This window comes from Lagenorhynchus albirostris, chromosome 15 (assembly GCF_949774975.1).
Source record: "Lagenorhynchus albirostris chromosome 15, mLagAlb1.1, whole genome shotgun sequence".
Taxonomy (NCBI): Eukaryota; Metazoa; Chordata; class Mammalia; order Artiodactyla; family Delphinidae; genus Lagenorhynchus; species Lagenorhynchus albirostris.
Genome location: NC_083109.1, coordinates 36,203,314 through 36,223,972, shown reverse-complemented (window position 1 = coordinate 36,223,972; position 20,659 = coordinate 36,203,314). Strand labels below are relative to the sequence as shown.

The following is a 20,659-nucleotide window of genomic DNA, read 5'->3' as shown; positions in this document are numbered from 1 at the left end:
TGTCCTGGTTTCCCAAGTGACTCCTCCACACCTTCTCACCTCTTCTCTAACTTCCTACTCAGCCCCTTCGCCATCCCCAAGACACATACATCTCCACCCCCTCAGCTGATGATCTGCTTCAGATTCCTGTGAGAAATCAGAGTGTTGGCAAGACTATCCTCTCTTCAAAGTTGCTGGGGGAAAATACTTCCTTACCTCTTTCAGCTTATGGTGGCCCCAGGTGTTTAGTGGCTTGTGGCAGCATCACCCCAAACTCTGCCTCTCGTGTGTCTCCATCTCTTCCTCTTTTCTTATAATGACAACAGCCATACTGAATTAGGGACTCACCTGACACCAATATGATCTCGTCTTAACTAAGTATTACATCTGCAAAACCCTATTTCCATATAAGCTCACATTCACAGGGATCAAGAGTTGACTTGAATATATCTTTTGGGGGACATGATTCAACCCAAAGCACTACCTCTCTCCCTCCAACTGTTGTGAAATGTCTCTATTCCCCTTCATGGACAATGGCTCATTGTGTCCCCTCCTTGAATGCAGCCTAGTCCACGCTTGCCCCACGTTCTGTGGAGATTGCTCTTGTCAAGGTCACCAATGACCTTGGTATCCATAGCTCTTACTATGTGATAGAAGACACTAAATCCACATCTTGTTAATGAATGAATGAATGAATTATTCTTTCACAGAGAACAAAAGAAAAAAGTGATATTTAAAAAAGAATTACCCTGGCACAAATAGTTGTAATACCACAGTCCAAATGAAAGATTCTTAACTGGAGTACAGTACACAAATCACACAATAGTAAGCAGTGGCTCTAGGCCGTCACGGCTTAGGACGACTTTCTGTATTTAGCGTAGTTTATTGGCTTTACTGGGGCTGTGTCTGGGTTTTTGAATACCCTCATTCTTCTACCTTAAGTGTGGAGTCTCACAGGCTGATTATTTTTTTCCATATCTATTAGAGAAAGAAAGTGGAGATTCATTCCGGCTGGAGAACACCCAGCCTCATGATGGGTCTCCTGGGGTGACTCCTTCCCAAGTTCTATCTGGAAATCCACGTACATCTTCCTGTGGCCCTGGGGGGGGCATTTATTCTTTGAGCCCTGGACATAAATCAGTTTGCCTCATTCTGAGGTGGTGTCTTTGGACCAATGCCAATCCCAAATGAAGCACCAAGGCAGACACAGCACCAAGGTAACACCAATCAAACAAGATGGCACTCACTGGCCTCCCTAACTGCCCCATCTGTTTAAACCATTTTTTACACATTCAAGAAGTCTCTAAAATGACTGATCCTTGTTTGGACCAAGGGATGTCTCATTCTTAGGGAGGTGGTCTCTAACATATTTCTGTAGACATCATAAATGGTGTAAAAGGATTGTCTTCTCATTTATAATGAATAGGTTTTTGAAAACTACTATTAATATACTCCTTTCAAGGCTTCAAAGGGAAGGAAATTCAAACCACAGTAATAGTGCAAAAATTGGTGTTTCAATGAATATGACTATCTTTTCATGCATTAAAAAATTAAATTATATCATAACATCCTTCCTTTAAAATATTTTCTTACTTTCTTTGGACAAGAAAAAGGAAAGAAAATTAATATCAGCAATACACATACCAGCTAGATCTACCATCTGATTTTCATAGTATTAACATTTCTCTAAATGGTATTACTTCCCCTCATGGCCCTAGAGTAATTATGGTTATTGATTATTCAGGAAGAATCTGGGGAGCTACAGGGAATAACTGTTTAAAATGCTACATGAAGCAGCAAATTATGAACTGAGTTCTCTAGGGTCTAGTGCTGGATAATGCAGTTATGGACAACTTTTCATGAAGGAAGACAAAGGTGCTGGTAAGATGTGACTTCAAAGACACAGCAGCTCTATTAAAATTTCCATTGCTAATCCTGGGATAGTCAACCTAAACCCTTTTAGGTTATTCTAAGTGTCCAGTGGCCTGGAATACCTTGTCTGTAATTCTAATGTTGCTGATTATTGTAATTTGTTAGAGACTTGACTCAAGAGTGATCTGAAATTAGGGAAGAAATGATGGACTTTCTGCTTCACGGATCACTTTTGAAGAGACACAAACGGTACAGAAAATAATGATAGAGTTTTTCCCCAGTGAAATTTCATTTCTATTTTATCTCTGCCGAATTACAGGTCATTACCAGCAACAATCCATGTGACTGAAATTTCAATAGAAACACTTGGTCTAATAGCTGTACTATTTTATAGTACAGTTTTTTCAAGTGACATAAAGTAACTGAGTTATCATAGAAAATCAATCTGCCCAGTCAATCTTGCTTCTTCTAAACTCAGAACAATCTTCACGACAACTTGTTTCTAAACTATTCCATCAGCCATCAGAAGCAGATTCTTATAGATTTGGAGTTAGCAAAAAATTTTTGGTAAAGAGCCTGATAATAAATATTGATATTTTTGGCTTTCTGGGACATATGGTCTCTCTCTTGACTACTCAAATCTACCTTTATAGCCCCAGAGCAGCTGTGGATAATATGTAAATGAGTGAATAATGCTGTACCCCAATACAACTTTATTTACAAAAACTGGGTGGCCTGTAGGTCTTTGACCATAATTGAAAATTCTTTCAGAGTCCTCCAAGCAAATGGCCAACCTTGATTGTTCTTAGTGGAGGAAACTGAGTTAGAGAATATCAAGGTTGGAGAAGCCAAAGGTAAAATTTTGGGAAAATAACCCCCCCCACAAAAGAACCCAAAACCAAACCAAAAAAAAAAAAGAAAGAAAGGAAAACCAACCCAAAATGTATGCTAGCTTTACCTGAAATATAATGGTTTGTAAACTTTTTTTTTTAGGTCAAGAAAATATATTTTTTTCTCAAATGAGCATTTATAGGAAATCTCAGTGTATAAAAGGTTAAAGAGGAGTTGCTGTATTTGAAAGGGGAGATCTGACTATTCATCTTCCCTTTTGCCCTCTTGGCAACCTCCAAATATATTTCTAGAAAGTTCTAGGATCTCTTGAATAGAACTTAAAATCCTGCTCCAGTATAATAGAAAACACACCTTGCCTCTAATTAGGGTTACAAGATTCAGCAAATAAAAATACAGGATGCCCAGTTAAATTTGAATTTCAGGTCAACAATATACCGTTTTTTTTTAGTATAAGCATATGATATGCCATATATGGGACATACATATACTAAAAAGTTATTTGTTGTTGATCTGAAATTCAAATTTAAATGGACATCCTGCAATTAACTGGCAAGGCTGTCTCTACTTCTTTACTTAGCCTCTCTGTGCCTTATCTGTAATGAGATGAAAATCTGTAAAATGGAGAAATTATAGTACATACATAACAGGATTTATTAAAAATGAAGTTAATACAGTATTTGAAAGCACATAGAAGAGTTCCTGGTGTGTAGTGAGTGCTATATTACCACCTATTAACTAATATTAGTTATGTTGTAAGCTAATTAACTATTATTAGTAGTGATATTGGTTATAAATGGTTGTCATAATACTTACTGACTGATGTAATTGTTATGGACTGAATTGTGTTCCCCCCAAAATTCATACATTGAATCCCTAAACCACCCTCCCCCTTGTGACTGTATATAGAGATAGAGTCTTTAAAGATGTAATTAAAGTTAAATGAGATCATAAGGGTGAGATCCTAATGCAATATGACTGGTGTTCTTATCCCTATAAAAAGAGGGAGAGATACCAGTGATGTGTACACACAGAGAAAAGTCCATGTGAGGACACAGCGAGGAGATGGCCATCTACAAACCCAGGAAAGAGGTCTCAAGAGAAAAGAAACCTTCCAGCACCCTGATCTTGGACCTCCAGCCTCCAGAACTGTGAGGAAATAAATTCTGTTGTTTCAGCCACCCCGCTTTAGGTATTGTTATGGCATCTCTAGCAAACTATATAGTAATCAAACACATGACTTTAAAAATGGATTTCCATTGGCCATTTCAGAAGTTGAGATATTTAAAATATGAGTTAAAAATAATATTTTAATAAATTGTTCTGAGGATTATTTTTATTGAACACACTGAAATATTTCTCATTTTTGTACTTAAAAATCTTGTTCTCGTTTGACATTTGTAACACATTTGAAGTTTATTTTTGTAACTGTCCATTATTTAAAAATGTTCCAATAGATGAAAATAAAGTGTCTTGAGGAAGTGAGGTTTTGGCCAAAAGCAATACAATTCTAGTCCACAGATAAATTAACTTCGGTTTGCATATTAAAATTCTGTTACTTTAAATTTTCGTTTTCTCTTCTTCCTCCTCTTCTGTCACTAGGGTTCATGAACTAGATAAAGAGTAGGCGTTTACTTTTAGGTATTTTTTTTGTACTATTCATTATTCCAACTAGACCAGGCAGTTAAATATAAAACTCGTCAATATTCAGTGTAAACTGTCCAGGACAACATCTTGGAATCAACTCTCAATATTGTTGAACATGTTCTTGTGCTTTATTTCACATCAAGTTAACTTACCAGTAAATCCCTTTTATTGTTTTATAAACTCTTTGAGGCCTAAGTAATCTCAAGTGTCCTACAAAAATATAGATTCACTTTCTTCCCTTAAAAGGCACTCATAATATCCAGGATTTGCTTCAAAATAATGAGGCAGTGAGGGGTAGTGAATCAAGATTAGTAGTGAGAGGGTTGTTGTAGCTGTATGACAGGTACACTGGGAATTATTATGACATTCTCTCTACTTTTGGATATGTTTAAAATTTTCCATATTGTGGTAGATTTCTAACGCTTCACTCCCTTTGAGTAATAGAATTACACGTGCACACCCTTTGCTATTTGTGCTGTGCCTCTCACTCTACTAGGCATAGTATACGTCCCCTCTCCTCAGATACTGGACTCAGCCCAAGGATATTATTTGGTCAATGAAATGTGAATAGACTTGACATGGGATGTCCAAACAGGGCCTTTAAATGTGCCTGCATGGTTTGCCTTGGCTTCTTACGCTCCTGCTCTTGACCCTCAGAAGAGTGTGCCCTGCGTAGCTGTTGTTCCTTTAGCCTGAGGCCTGGAGAGGATGTAAAGAAGACCCAAACTTAACTCAATTTGGGGTCCAGCCCAGCCCAGTGCAGCCCAAAATGGCTAAACCACAGTCAGCCAGCAGACCTGTGATAGTAAAACAAATGTTTGTTGTTTCAAGCTGCTGAGATTTTGGAATTGTTTGTTATGGAGCATAATCATCAGAGAAACCTGACTAGTACACATAATTTTTCTAAATAAAGAGAAACACTATTAAAAATCTATATTCTATGTTAAGAATTATATGCACCTGAATTAGTTCATATAATTAAAAATTCATTTAAGTTATTTAGCTGGATTCCTATCTAGAATTCATCAATATCCATTTAACAAATTTGAAAACTAGTAACTGATTTTACCATTGGCCCTGAGGGTCCTGCCCTGTCCATAGTAATTGAGAGAGGTGACAGAGGACTTTTTTGTTATTAGTCTAAGGCCAGAGACCCACTCAAACTCTGTTTAAGGACAGAAAGAATGCAGTGAGAATTCTCACCAGAATCCGAGATTAGGAATCTGACCTAGCTGATCCATAGGGGAACAGGAATTCACATTGGAACCAAGGTAAAAAACCAGAGTCGCTACATCTGATTGTGAAAGCTGGGTGCTCAGCGTTAGCCTTGCACATCTTATCTATTATACATTCTGTATTTATTATGACAATTTTCTGGCAGATGACATTAAAAGTGCCTTGTCCTATATTACAAAATGTTTCAGTAAATGAAAGTAAAGTGTCTTGAGGAAATGAAACCTTTCTGAAATCTGCAAAAGGCACCATATAGGCTTGTAGTAGTTATGATAACTTGATTTCTCTCCTGATCTCTTTGATCAACTGGCTTTCTCAGTTTATTCAGGTGGGCTGAGGCAGCTTCTGAGGCTCTGGAGAAAGCCCTCAAACAGTGAAAAAGCGAGAAGCAGATGCTTCAGGTTGGGAGCAGATGAAGCGAGCAAAAACTGTCCCCACCACAGCTGCAGATGACTCAGGGGTGGGCTGAGGGTCTGTGGGGAGAGTCATACAGCTGCTGCGATAATTATTTGATTAGACCCAGAATGGCTGTAAGTAGGGAAAATGCTCTTGTACCCAGTGTTTCAAATGAGTTAACATTGAGGCTTTATAATCAACCACATGCAAAGGATATCTCAAGCCCCCAGGGAAAGGGAAGAAGAACTGAAGCATCAAAAAAAAAATGACAGCATTCCATCCCCTTTGCCCCCTTCTCCCTCCCAGGCATCCCTCTGCCCGGAAGGAACAAAGAAGCAAAAGGCAGGTCTATGTAGGGGAGGTCTGGCTGGGAGCTTATCCCACCCCCAGTCTGCCATTCCTCTTCTCTAACGGGAGAGCCAAATGTATGCTATCTTACAGTAAGTATATGGATTTTTATCTTGTTCTCCCTCAGTTTTAAGGCTCCTTAGCATCTGCAGCTGCATTGACATTTTCGTGAAACAAAGAGTGCTCTGGACATGTTAATATTCCCCAAAGCAACTTCAAAATATTTCCCACAAAAAAATACATTGTTACTGGTAAACAAAGAAAGGGGCACAGGAGTGTCTAGATTATTTTGTGAGAAGATTGAAGAAAGGTAATGCTGATTACATTTCTCCTACATGTGATGCACTCAGGAAGGATAGCATCAAAACATTGCAGGATGTTTAGTCAATGAAATGGGTTCCCTGGGCATATCTCATGATATTCCTGAGCCTATTCATCATTGCAACATGGGTTGCATTCGCCATGTTCTTACTCTGCTGCTCACTGCCTTAGTCCCTCTGTTTACAAATCTGCATTTCCAAGAATTGAATCTCACTGGTCTACTCTATGTTATCAGGCTGGGCCACACAGGCTGCTGAAGTGCCAACATGGACTGCTTTGGATCAGGATGGATGCAATAAGCTATGGTCTGGGAGACAGGGTAAGGAGGCATCTCTACGAGACTGTCAGTGGGGATTTTTCCCCCAGAAGTCACACACCCCAAGACTCATTGTGGAAACTGATTTTACTGGGGAGATGGTGAAGAAAGCCGATTCATAATAACAGGTTTTGAGGTGGACATCTTTGAGCATTTGACCCAAGCTGTCTACAAGGCTTGTGGATGGTTATAGTTCCACCAGGCATCTTCCATAGCCCACACAGATTCTTCTAGTTTCCTCTTTGTCTTAGGTTAGGTTACCCACAAGCAGATCCTGAGATAAGGATTTGTGTGCAGTGCTTTGTTTTCAAAAGGCAACATGCCCAGGAGAAACCAGAAACGGAGTGTGGTGGGTGCATGACAGGGCAGGAGAAGAGGCCAGAGAAGATGTGGTTTCTGGTGAGACCCCAGCCTCAGGCTGATCCTGCGAGGCAGCTCTGGAGCATAAAATACACACACCTCAGAGTTTTTCCCCACTGGAGGGAAGGGAGCTCACTTTTACATTACATATAAGTCAGTCTTAGACTTATTGTCACAGAGGGCAAGGAGAAGGGTGAATGCACAGACTCTAAGGCACTTAGCACTCTCGGGAGTAGGGGGCACAACAGCTCTAGTGGGCCAAAGCACGTCTATGAACAGAGTGACAGATGCAGGCCATTTGAATCAAAGCACATAGAAGCCAGTGGGAAGGACAGTGGGAGGTGGAGGTGGGAAGATACATCCAACTCTTTGTATTGTGAGGAAAGTTCCAGTGTTGGTGCAAAGTAGGCAGAGAGCACAGTGGAGGTGGGGTACCCTATGTGCAAGGGCTCTCTAGGGACCACAAATAGTCAATAGCTGGTTTATTCTGAAAATGGCTATTAGAAAGGGTTGGAAACTTGTATAACTATATCTTCTTATTTTCTGTATTCTTGATGCTCTGGCATCTGGGGCCCTGCTGAAGGGGAAAGACTGCCCCTCCCAGGGCTTGCCAGTTCTTAGAGATAGCAAAGAACTTACCTCTAAGTGTACCTTTCAAATGCAAACCAACCAATCCAAAGCCCATAACTGCAAACTAGCTCCTTCATCTAGCTTTGACACTCCAGGCCAACATTCCCCTGCACTAATCACTCTGGGCCAGGCACCAGACAACTCAGGACAGCCCCTACACCTCAGAGCCCACTGAAATTATTCAGACTAGGTAATCCTAAGGCTGCTTACCCTGCCTTGCTCATGTCTTCCTATGGAAACACAAAAAAGCTCTCACCCACACTTTCTCCTCACTCCCTTTGCCTCCTGACTGACTCTGGTGCTTCCCCATGTGGCCCTGTGGCATGTAGCATGGCCCCTCCTCTTAGAAACTGTGAGTAATAAACCCTTTTCAATGGCAGCCTTCTCCTGATCTGTTGACCTCATCATAACTGGAAAACAACAAAACCTACACTTAAGAACAAAGCTCAGCTAGTTATTTTTTAACCATGAGAGTAGAAATTGAGGCTGGCATCAGGAAAAACCAGTAGGATGACGTGATTGGGGGTAAAACTCCAAATACAGAGAGGAGGTGTTCTGTGTGGAGGTGGGATTGTGGTTCTGTCACAGAAATTGTGAGTAACAGAGGTTAATATCCTGTAATTGTGAGGAATATTCTACTGTCTGATTATTATTTCCATTTGATGGGAGACAGTAAGTATAAGAAGAAGAGTAAAGTGTAGCCCTCTTCATAACCAAAACCAAAATGAGGGTCTCAATCACATATTATCTGGTCCAGCAGCCCATACAGCCAGGTGAACTCTGAGCAATGAAGGAAGCATGTAACAGAATTGTCAGTCTAGGGAGACCCAGCCATGGCATGGCAGGGATGCTATTTTGGTGACTGTATGCATAGAGTTCTGGTCCTGATGAAGAAGAGTCACGCCCATGTGCATCAGTATATTGAAGGAGCAGAATCACTGCAATAAATGAAGATGTTATAGAAATGGATAATAGATGTTATAGAAGATGTTATATACACCTCCCCACACCTCCCTCAATTTAGATGATTGTGGAAAATGTCATTCATCAGTCTAGGGAACACAATTGGCTGTACTTTGAAACACAAAAAAATACAGCCATAACCTCAATAGGCCTGAAAGTCTTTATTTCATCTCCCTCTCTATGCAGACTGAATGATAGGTCCAATACATCCAGCTTGGTAGAAGATCTGAGCATCCCAGAGCTGACCCTGAAGGGCAAGGACCAAGCATACAAGAATCTGATCAAAAAAGCTACAGCACAAAATGGCTCTTTCAGTAAGGAAAATGTGACTGGAGTGAAAAGTCCTCACAGGCCAAAGCCTTGTGCTGGTCACATCCAGGGTTTTGCTTATGCATGTACAGCATGGTCTACAACTTCTCTCACCTTGTGATGTAATTAATGAGAAACTTTTGGAAAGAGCAGCCATTCAACAACCATTTTGTTGATTTATACAGATGGAACTGTTAGCCACCCTGACCTTTCTGAACTGCTTCTGAAGGCTCAAAGGTCAGAGTGTGAGGCCTATGGGGTCAGGAAAAAAGACTACTTAGGCTAGTAGTTCTGTTCTCATGGCTGAGTCATTCAAAAATGACCTCAATTCTTCACTCTCTCCTGTATCTACCTCCCTGTGGAGCAACACCCATCCATCACATTTACTTCTCCAACTCTTGATTCTGGGCTGGTCTTTTGACTTTCTTTGGTCTATAGCATGCAATGAGAGTAATATGCTAGTTCTGACCAATGTTTCAAAAGGTCTTACACACTTCTAGTTTCTCCCAGAACGGTATCAAGCTGCCTTATGAACAAGCCCAGGTTATCCTGCTGGAGGATGAGAAACACATGATTCATTTGTCCCCATCATCCCAGCTAACAGTGAGTCAACCATAACATATATGAGCGAGGCCATCTTAGATTAGCCAGACCCTGAGGACATAATTTGCCAGCTGATCAGCTCTAGTCTGTAGATGCCTGAGCCAAGACATAGCACCAGAAGAGCCAACCAGCTGAGCCCAGCATAACTGCCAACTCAAAATTGGGAGGTAAAATGTTTGCCATTTTAAGCCATGAAGTTTTGCATGGTGTGTTGCATAATAGATAACTGATAGAGTTAAGAAAAAAAAGCTTTCTGAGGAATATTTTCCTCTCCATGGTGCTTTCTTTGCAGAGTTTACGGTTCTTCCTTAGCAGAATTCAGAGATACTCTGAGAACTCTTTCTTGACCCCCAGGTGAAGAAGGCAGTGGGATAAATCTGAGTAAGAATGGGGTGTGAAATTTCCCTGAAATGTCACTTCTGGTCAGGTGAGTGTTAGAAAGAAGGCAACAGGTATGAACAACTATAGCCAACAAACTGGACAGCCTAGAAGAAATGAAAAAATTCTTAGAAACATGTAACTTACTGAGACTGAATCAGAAAGAAATAGAAAATCTGAATAGATCAATTACTAGTAAGATTATTTCAGTAATCAAAAACTCCCAACAGAGAAAAGCCTAGGACCAGATGGCTTCACTGTGAATTTTACCAAACATTTAAAGAAGAATTAACACCAGTCCTTCTCAAACTCTTCCAAAAAATCAAAGAGGAGAGGACACTCCCAAACTTTTCACAAGGACAGCATTATTCTGATACCAAAATCAGAAAATGACAGTACTGGAAAAGAAAACTATAGGCCAGTATCCCTGATGAATATAGATGCAAAAAATCTCAATAAAATACTAGCAAACTGAATTCAGCAGGGCATTAAAAGGATCACTCACAATAACCAAATGGGATTTATACCTGGGATGCAAGGATAGTTCAACACAGGCAAATTAATCAATGGAATACATCACATGAATAGACTGAAAGAAAAGAACCATAGGATCATTTCAGTAGATGTAGAAAAAGCATATGACAAAATTCAACATCCATTCATGATAAGAACTCTTAACAAATTTCGGCATAGAGGTAACATTTCTCAGCATAATAAGAGCTATATATGACAAGCTACAGCTAACATCATACTCAATGGTGAAAGACTGAAAGCTTTTCCTGCAAGATCAGGAACAAGACAAGGGTACCCACTCTCACCAATCCTATTCAACATAGGACTAGAAGTCCTAGCTAGAGCAATCAGGCAGGAAGAAGTTATAAAAGATATCAGAATTGGAAAGGAAGAAGCAAAATTGTCTCTATTTGTAGAGGACATGATTTTGTATATAGAAAATCCTAAAGACTCAACCAAAAAATTGTTAGATCTGATTAATGAATTCAAAATTTCTGAAAAAGAAATAAAGAAATCCATCCCATCTACAATAGCAGCCAAAAAATATTTAGGAATAAAATTAAAGAGGTGGAACATCTCTACTCTGAAAATTGTAAGACCCTAATGAAAGAAATAAAAGAAGACAAAATAAATGGAACAGTATCCTATATTCATGGATTAGAAGAAATAATATTGTTAAAATGTTAATTTGACCAAAAGCAATCTATAGATTCAATGCAATTCCTATAATATTCAAATGGTGTTTTTTTTTTTACAGAAGTAGAAAAAAAATCTTCTAAAATTTATATGGAACTACAAAAGACCCTGTAAAGCCAAAGAAATTCTGAGAAAGAAGAACAAATCAGGAGGTATTATACTTCCTAATTTCAAGTTATACTATAAAATTATAGTCATCAAAAGAGTATGGTACTGGCATAAAAACAAAAAAATAGACCAAAGAATGGAGAGCGCAAAATAAACCCAAGCATATATGGGCAATTAATATTTGACAAGGGAGCCGAGAACACTTAATGGAGAAAAGACAGTCCCTTCAATAAATGGTGCTAGGATAATTAGATATTCATATGTAAAAGAATAAAACTAGACTCATACCTTTCACCACTCACAAAAATTAACTCACAATGGATTAAAGACTTAAATGTAAGACCTGAAACTATAAAACTCCCAGAAGAAAACAGGTGTAAAACTCCTTGATATGGGTATTGGTAATGATTTCTTAAATATGACACCTAAAGCATAAGCAACAAAATAAAAAAATAGACAATTGAGACTACATTAACTAAACTAAAAAGCTTCTGCACAGCTAAAGAAACCACCAACAAAGTGAAAAGACAACCTACAGAATAGGACAAAAAATTTGCAACCCATATATCTGATATGGAGTTCATATCCAAAATATATTAAAAAAACTCATAAAACTCAATAGCAAAAAACCCCAAAGAACCCAATTAAAAAATGGTCAAAGTACCTGAATAGACATTTCTTCAAAGAAGATATAAGAAAGGGCAACAGGTACATGAAAACATGCTTAGCTTCACTAGTCATTAGGGAAATGAAATTAAAACCACAATGAGATATCACATCATGCCTGTTAGAATGGCCATTATCAAAAAGACAAGAGATAACAAATGCTGGCACAGATGTAGAGAAGAAGGAACCCTTGTGCAGTATTGGTGGGATTGAAAATTGGTACAGCCTCTGTGGAAAACAGTATGGAGGATCCTCAAAAAATAAAAACAGAACTACCATATGAGCCAGCAATTCCATTTCTGAGAATATATTGAAAGGAAACAAAAACACTAACTCAAAAAGATATCTGCAATCCCATGTTCATTGCAGCATTATTTATAAGAGCCAAGACATGGAAACAACCTAAGTGTTGATTGACGGATGAATGAATAAAGAAGTGGTATTACATACAGTGGAATATATTCAGCCATAAACAAAACAAGGAAATCTTAACATTTGTGACAAAATGGATGGACTTTGAAGGCATTATGCTAAGTGAACTAAGTCAGACAGAGAAAAGACAAACATTGTTTATCTCACTTATATGTGGAAGTTTAACAGCAACAACAACAAATCAAACTCATAGAAAAAAAGATCAGATTTGTAGTTACCAGAGGCAAGGGGTGGGGGAGGGGAAACTGGAGGAAGGTGGTCAAAAGGTACAGACTTCCAATTACAAGATAAAAAAGTACTAAGGATGTAACGTACAACACAGTGACTATAGCTAACACTGCTGTAAGATAGATACACAAGGAAAGCTGTTAAAAGAGTAAATCCTAAGGGTTCTCATCACACACAGTGGTGTACATCAATTATTTCTCAATAAAATCGAAAAAAACATACCTTTCAAAGAAAGAAAGAAGGCAACGGGGAAGCAGGCCGAAGAGGAGAAAGCTGAAGATGCAGTGTTAACAAAAGAAACAAATTTCTAGCTCAGGTCAAGCCAAACCAGAAACCAAAGGGTGAAATGCAGTGAAAGTCACTCGAAGGCACAGATCCAAAGGTGAGCTCTTACTGAGCAGAAGTTGCCCAAGGAATGTCTCATGAGTGCACCTGAGTGCTATCTCCTACAGCTATGCATTCTGCTTCCTCTGAATTGATGAACTGATTTTCTTCAAGACCCTACACTTGGCAATAATTCTTTAATTTCTTCCTTCTGAGCCCACTGCTTTCTGCCTATGTGTAGATAAATATTTGGAAGTGAGGCTGTACCGACATGCTCTACACAGGAACTTTCCAAGAAACTTCCCAATCAGGAGGCTTAATCAAGCCACTTGATGAAGTCTCTCTGCAGGTGGTAGGACCAGCAGAGGCACAAGTACCAGCCTCCCCAACAAGACCACCAACATCCGCTGCCAGCTGGTTGGAAGGAAAGCTGTATTTAAAGCCCTTCTGTCAGTGCCCAGACAGTGCCCACGTGAGGTGTTCTTAAAATCTGTTCATTATTTTAGGGTCTAGACTCTGCTTTTAATTTGAGAATAGTTACCTAAATTATTCAGAATGTACCATAGGCAGAAGTGCCAAGTTCTTTTGCAGCTCTTGATTGATTCTGCTTCCAGCTCCCAACCAAGGGGTCCTGAGGCTTCCCACTGTTTAAAGTCTCCAGTAGGGAAAGAAATTGCTCTGCAAAATACATGCACACTCTGAATGCCACCTGTTCTGGAATCACTGAGTCAAATTTCTAGAAAGGCATTTTACCCAAAGTCAAGATGGCAGGGCCTCAATTTTCTTTTTTTTTCTTTTTTTTTGTGGTACGCGGGCCTCTCACTGCCGTGGCCTCTCCCGTTGCCGAGCACAGGCTCCGGACACGCAGGCTCAGCGGCCATGGCTCACGGGCCCAGCCGCTCTGCAGCATGTGGGATCTTCCTGCACCGGGGCACGAACCCGTGTCCCCTGCATCGGCAGGCGGACTCTCAACCATTGCGCCACCAGGGAAGGGAAGCCCCTAGGGCCTCAATTTTCTATTGTGCACAGTGATTACCACTAAAGATCCTACCTAAGGCAAAAAACAGTTTTGAGAATCAAGTAAGTTAAAGGAAGAGAAAACAAATTGAAAAGTCCAAAGTGCTGGAAAAAAAATGAGATCACATGGGATTTACTCCCCAGAGGAGTCCTTTGAGAAGGCAGTATCTTCCCCCTAGAGTGATTCAGCAATAGTAGCACTTCAAGAGCCTGGAAATAGGGTGGGCCCACAATTCTTCAGATTGTGCCGTATACCTGAATTTACCTGTTCCACCTGTTTATTGATGAGTCTGTTCTCCTCAGGGATTAAAAGCCCACCAAGATGTTGGTTAACTCAAGAGAAAACAAACCAAGAGCTACACCAGCAGGCGCTGGTCTGCTTCACAACAAAAACTCACATACGGACTCCACTTGAATCCGGCAAACATTTTTTTAAGCACACACTCAATGCCAGATATTATTCAGAGCTATTTGGGCCTGAAAGTCAGGGGTGGCTCTCAATGATCTTTCCCTTCTGGCTCAATATGGGTTCCTACCAAGTCTGTTGGAATAAAAATGAGTCAGATAATGTCTCATCAGACTGTAGGTGAGAGAGGAGACAAAACAGATGCGAGCACCAGCCAAGGTAAGCCTCTTTTCTGGCCCCAGGTGGTGCCCACCTAGCTCTTCCCATGCTCTCTTCTTGCCTGGGTTGGATGACAAATTTAGGTTAGTGCCTCTGACAACTAGAGAAATAAGAATTCATCTTCTGAGGTTTTGCTAAACCTTTCATGGCCATTACTTGAACATCCTACAGAAGCCCATTCTCTTAGCAGATGCCCTATTTACAGTGACAGTTACAGCCAAAATGAAAGAAACTTTTTGTTCATCCTCTTACGTTCAAAACTGTAGCCTTAGCCACCATAATGAGGACTAACCTGCCCCCACAAATCTTATTCATAAGAATAGATCAGAGTGCTCTTTTTTACATGTAGCTGCCAGTTACCCTTGGCAAGAGTGGCCAAGGGTCGGGGGGTGGCTGGGACAGCCTAAGTTCAAGGTGATGCTGAGCATGCTTTACGTTTGTGACAGCAGTTGGAGTTCTTTCTCTATCAGATCTCTCACCACAGATGCTAATAAGTAGTCATATTGGGCAAATCTTTTCTTTCACTGCCTTTCATTGCCCCTGCTTTTATTTCTTGTTCCATGGCAAAATAGGGCATGCAGAGCAGGGATGTGGCAGCAAGGGACTTACATAATTCAGAGCCTTTGAGAAGAGTTGATGGAGTTACATGACTCGATCCTAATTATTTCCCCCTCGGGCTCCAATTACATGTCAGGAACTTTCAGGCTCTCCACACATTTATCATCTTCAAATTCCCATGGATTGTAAAAACCAAAGGGCCTGATCCCAAAGATTAACATTGTTTCCAGTGCCAGCAGAAGGCTTAAAGGATTAGATCACTAAGAGCCCAGAGAGGATAGTTTCTGTCTTAAGTGGGTAAATAATGGCCTCAAATTTGGCTGGGGCTCTCTTGCTGGAAAATCTCCCTTTTCTCATCACTGTGAAAGGGCCTACAGCATTATTATTTCTTATGATGACACCATGATCTCTGAACACAAGGCAAAGGCTGCGAGTGATTAAAATTATTATTGCTTCAAGTGCAGTAAGTATTACTAATATTTGTTGCATCGAGTGGCCATACACAGGTATGGCCACTTGATGTTAGTGTTTTGCAGGGTCCTAACTTTCTTATCCTCTTTTGATATGTTCCTGGAGAATTTGGGAAAAGTTGGGCTACCTCCCCTCAGTATATTTTCAGTGTGGAGGTCCTAGACATTTTCTGTGAAATGCCACAAATCTAAAACAAAGTTTCACTTGGATAATATTTAGTTTCTGTTTATTGAACGCTTATCTAGGGCCAGGCATTATTTTAAGGTTCTCCAGTCAGGACCCCAGTGTAAAGAACAGGGTACACTCAAAAGGGATGGTCGAAAGGTGTTTGGTGAAGGGACTATTTTGGGAAACTAACAGGGGAAGTTGTCCTGCTAGCTGCAGTCTTTATCACTCATTGGCCTGAAGGAGGTGGGGTTTTAAAGCTAATAGGATTCTAGAAGATGGCCACGAGACAGGAGAATATGGGCATTGCCTTGGCTGTCCAATCTCCTGGAATCACTTCCCACTTGTCAAATCCAACCAGAAGTCAGAGGGCAAGGGAGCTGGGTGGTACAGTCATTAGAGATCAGAGTCCCGGGGCACAGAGCTGAGCTAAGCTGGTTCTCATATTCACTCTCTTGTCATCATCACTGTTTTACAGTGAGACAGAGAGGTTAAATAACTGGCCTATAGTCATTCAGGTAGTGAGTGGTAGAACTGGGATTCGAATCCAGAGAGCCTCCTTCTAGATTCTGAACTCCTGGTTACCTTGCTATCTTGCCATTGGGTGCCTCTGGGCACAAAACACTGAAAAAACTCCCAGAGCTCCTCTAGATCAGTGCTGTTCTGCTTATCACTCCTAGCAATTGTACATTTATCTGAGAGAATACCAATCGTCCCAGCAGACCCTCTGTTCCAGGAAATGACCTTAGGTTTATTTCATTCAGGGCACAGAGCACATAGTAAACACCCACTCAGCATCTTTTCTAAAGAATGAATGAATTTATGGAGAACCTCTCATGAGCCAGGTTCTGTGCCAGGTGCCACCTTGCTCCTTTCTTTAAGTTGTCTTTCAGTAACCCACTTCTCTCGACTTGCCTCCAGGAATCTTTTATTTCAAGTAAAAGTTCCTCACGTCAGTCCTCCAGGCTGAATGGGCAGGAGTTTGGAGTTTCAGGCCACAGCCATCAGGGGCTGAATAAACGGATTGAAGAGGCACAGAGTTCTCTTCTCCCTCTCTCTGCTCATCCTTCGTGCTAACCTCAGGCAGCCTTGCCCTCTCAGGGATGGAGGGAGCATCTTCTCCTCCTGCTGCCTCTGGAGTGGAGAGCACATGTGCCTTAGAGAGGATCTCCTTGTTCAGTTTGCTGGAGCCTTTGTTTTCTGCCTCTTTCTTGACATCAAATATGCAGCTGAAAAGTGATACTCTCTGACTTTGGCTAGGCCATATCTGGTCTTTATTTTTCCCATTTTTTCCAATCTGGAAAATCCCCAGCTTTACAGAACAACTGGACTCAAAGGAGGTTGGTGGCTGTACTTGTGGAAGGAAGCTGGCCAGGGCAGCATGGAGAGTTTCCAGGGGCTGATTTATCCACCACCAGCAGAACACTCAAAGACACAAACACCAAATCACTCATTTCCACTGGCATCCTATATTGGAAAAAGAAGAAATCAGTCATGTGATTCCCTCTCCCACCTTGAGATTTAAGGAAATATTGTGGTTCTTTGACACATGCGGGTTATTGATGATTTTCTAAGTTTTCTCAGGCAGGAGAATACCTTGGCCTCTGTTTTGGGAGAAACACTTCAGTTTCCAATATAGCGTAGTAGAGCTGATAAGTGTGTGTGTGTGTGTGTGTGTGTGTGTGTGTGTGTGTGTGTGTGTGTGTGTGTGTGTGTGTGGTGGGACGAGGGACCCTAAAGCATCTTTTGGTCCATTGCCCTGTTTCTGGGCCAGTCCACATTATTTGAGACAGATATCTCTCTCATTATTTTTTGGCAAATAAATTATTCTACAGCTTTTTTTACAAGCAGGCATGATGAACTGGCTTTTTGGAGCTGTTGTCTAATCAACTTAGTATATTTAAAATCTAATGTTTTTAACTCTAAAATAATTTTAATATTTTTTCTATGAAATTTTCTAATATACACAAAGTAGAACAAATAGTACAATGAACTCCCATATACCCATCTCTAGATTAAACAATTACCAAGATTTTGCCAAACTTGCTTTATCTATTTTTTTTAAGTTTTAATATGGATTTATTCTGAAGCAAGTGCCAGAAATGTCATTTTGTGGCTACATACTGCAGTATAAACTGTAGTACTCTGTACTGCATATGCATCTATAAAAGCTATGGCCATTGAATTCTAATGGCCAATTAATAATAATAAAAAATAATAAGTACCATTACATTATTGAACAATAGTTATCATCTAGAAACTACATATTGCTTCAGTCAGGGCATGTTTGTGACGAGACTGAAATTTCTTAGAACTAGTTTTTTGTTTTTTTTAAAATAATTATTTACTTATTCATTTTGGTTGCGTTGGCTCTTAGTTGCAGCATGCAGGATCTTTCGTTGTGGCAAACGGGCTCTTAATTGCATTGCATGCACTTCTCTCTAGCTGTGGCATGGGTGTCTCTCTAGTTGTGGTGAGTGGGCTCCAGAGCGCATGGGCTCTGTAGTTGTGGTGCGCAGGCTTAGCTGCCTCATGGCTTATGGGATCTTAGTTCCCCTACCAGGGATTGAACAAGCATCCGCTGCATTGCAAGACTGATTCTTAACCACTGGACCACCAGGGAAGTCCCAGAACTAGTTTTAAAAGCAGGATTTGTGGGAGGCAGGCGGAAGGGGCCTTCTGGGAGGAGCAGGAGAGAAGCGGAGGTCAATTGCCCCTCCCACTCGGGCACGGGGAGACTGCTGAGCTCCTAGGCCGGTACCCTGCCCTCCAAGGCCTCCCTTCCCCCTCCCCTGGGCGCATTGGTCCTGGGGGTAAAGGAGGGAGGCCTGGACGATCAGAAGAGGCAGGTGGGAGGGGCCCTTCCAGACCTCAGACCAGAGGAACAGGAGAGGAGAGGAGGGCATTTGCCCATCCGCTCGAGCCCAGGAAGGCTGCTGTGCTCCCAGGAGTGGTCCCCTGCCCTCTGAGACCAGGGATGGGGTCACTCCTGGGTCCCTTCTGTTCCTTGAGCCTAAGCCCTACACCCCACAGCCCCCAGGACCTTTTCCACCCTGTGGGTCCTGAGCATTGGCCCCACCCGCCACCCAAACCTCGCCCTTGCTTAGGTCCTGCTCTCCACAGCCAATGCCTTTCTCCCCGCTCCTGCTCTTTTTTTTTTTTCTTTCTTTTCCTTCCTCTTCTTTTTTCCTATTGTGGTACTGATGTACCTTCTGGTTGTTGATTCATCTATATTTTTATTTTTACATTCTTTCTAACATATCTGTTAGTTTCCTAGTATAATTTTATTATTTACTTTGTTATGGTTCTCTTTTTTTTTTTTGCTGTCCCATGCAGCTTGTGGGATCTTGATTCGTAAGCCGAGGGTTGGGCAGAAGCTCCTGCAGTGGGAGCGCCGAGTCTGAACCACTGGACAGAGAACCTTAGACCCCAGGGAATATTCATCAGAGTGAGGTCCCACAGAGTTCCTCATCTCAGTACCAAGACCCAGCTCTACCCAATAACCTACAAACTCCAGTGTTGGAAGTCTCAGGCCAAATAACCAGTAAAACAGGAACACAATCCCACTCATAAAAAAAAAAAAAGTGAGATGGCAAAAAATTATGTCACAGATGAAGGAGCAAGGTAAAAACCTACAAGACCAAATAAATGAAGAGGAAATAGGTGATCTACCTGAAAAAGAATTCAGAGTAATGATAGTAAAGGTGATCCAGAATCTCGGAAATAGAATGGAAACACGGATTGAGAAAATACAAGAAATGTTTAACAAAGATCTAGAAGAACTAAAGAACAAACAAACAGAGATGAACAACACAATAACTGAAATGAAAAATACACTAGAAGGAATCAATAACAGAAAAACAGGGGCAGAAGAACGAATAAGTGAGCTGGAAGACAAAATGGTGGAAATAACTGCCGAGGAGCAGAATAAAGAAAAAAGAATGAAAAGAATTGAAGACAATCTCAGAGACCTCTGGGACAACACTAACCACACCAACATTCGAATTATAGGGGTCCCAGCAGAAGAGAAAAAGAAAGGGTCTGAGAAAATATTTGAAGAGATTATAGTGGAAATTTCCCTAATAAGGGAAAGGAAATAGTCAATCAAGTCCAGGAAGCACAGAGAGTCCCATACAGGATAAACCCTAGGAAAAACACACCAAGACACATATTAACCAAACTAACAAAAGTGAAATACAAAGAAAAAATATTAATAGCAGCAAGGGAAAAACAAAAAATAATATACAAAGGAATCCCCATAAGTTTATCAGCTGATTTTTCAGTGGAAACTCTGCAGGCCAGAAGGGAGTGCCAGGATATACTTAAAGTGATGAAAGAGAAAAACCTACAACCAAGATTACTCTAGCCAGCAAGAATCTCATTCAGATTCAATGGAGAAGTCAAAAGCTTTTCAGACAAACAAAAGCTAAGAGAATTTAGCACCACCAAACTAACTTTACAACAAATGCTATAGAAACTTCTCTAAGCAGGAAACACAAGAGAAGAAAAGGACCCACAAAAACAAACCCAAAACAATTAAGAAAATGGTAATAGGAACATAAATATCAATAATAAACTTGAATGTAAATGGATTAAATGCCCCAACCAAAAGACACAGACTGGCTGAATGGATACAAAAACAAGACCCAAAT

At 40.6% G+C, this 20,659-nt stretch overlaps 1 protein-coding gene across 2 annotated transcripts in view; it reads right to left on the bottom strand.

Annotated features, from left to right (window-relative positions):
* Positions 1-251: 251 nt before the first annotated feature.
* PLCB1 (phospholipase C beta 1) overlaps positions 252-20,659 on the bottom strand; it is a 753,511-nt gene continuing 733,103 nt past the window's right edge. The window contains exon 33 of one of the 2 annotated variants that reach the window (XM_060122834.1): positions 252-289. The gene's annotated coding sequence lies outside the window, so the exon portion shown is untranslated. Of the gene's footprint in view, positions 290-16,916; positions 17,475-20,659 lie in introns of those variants that run through there. The other variant, XM_060122832.1, reaches the window with a different exon arrangement.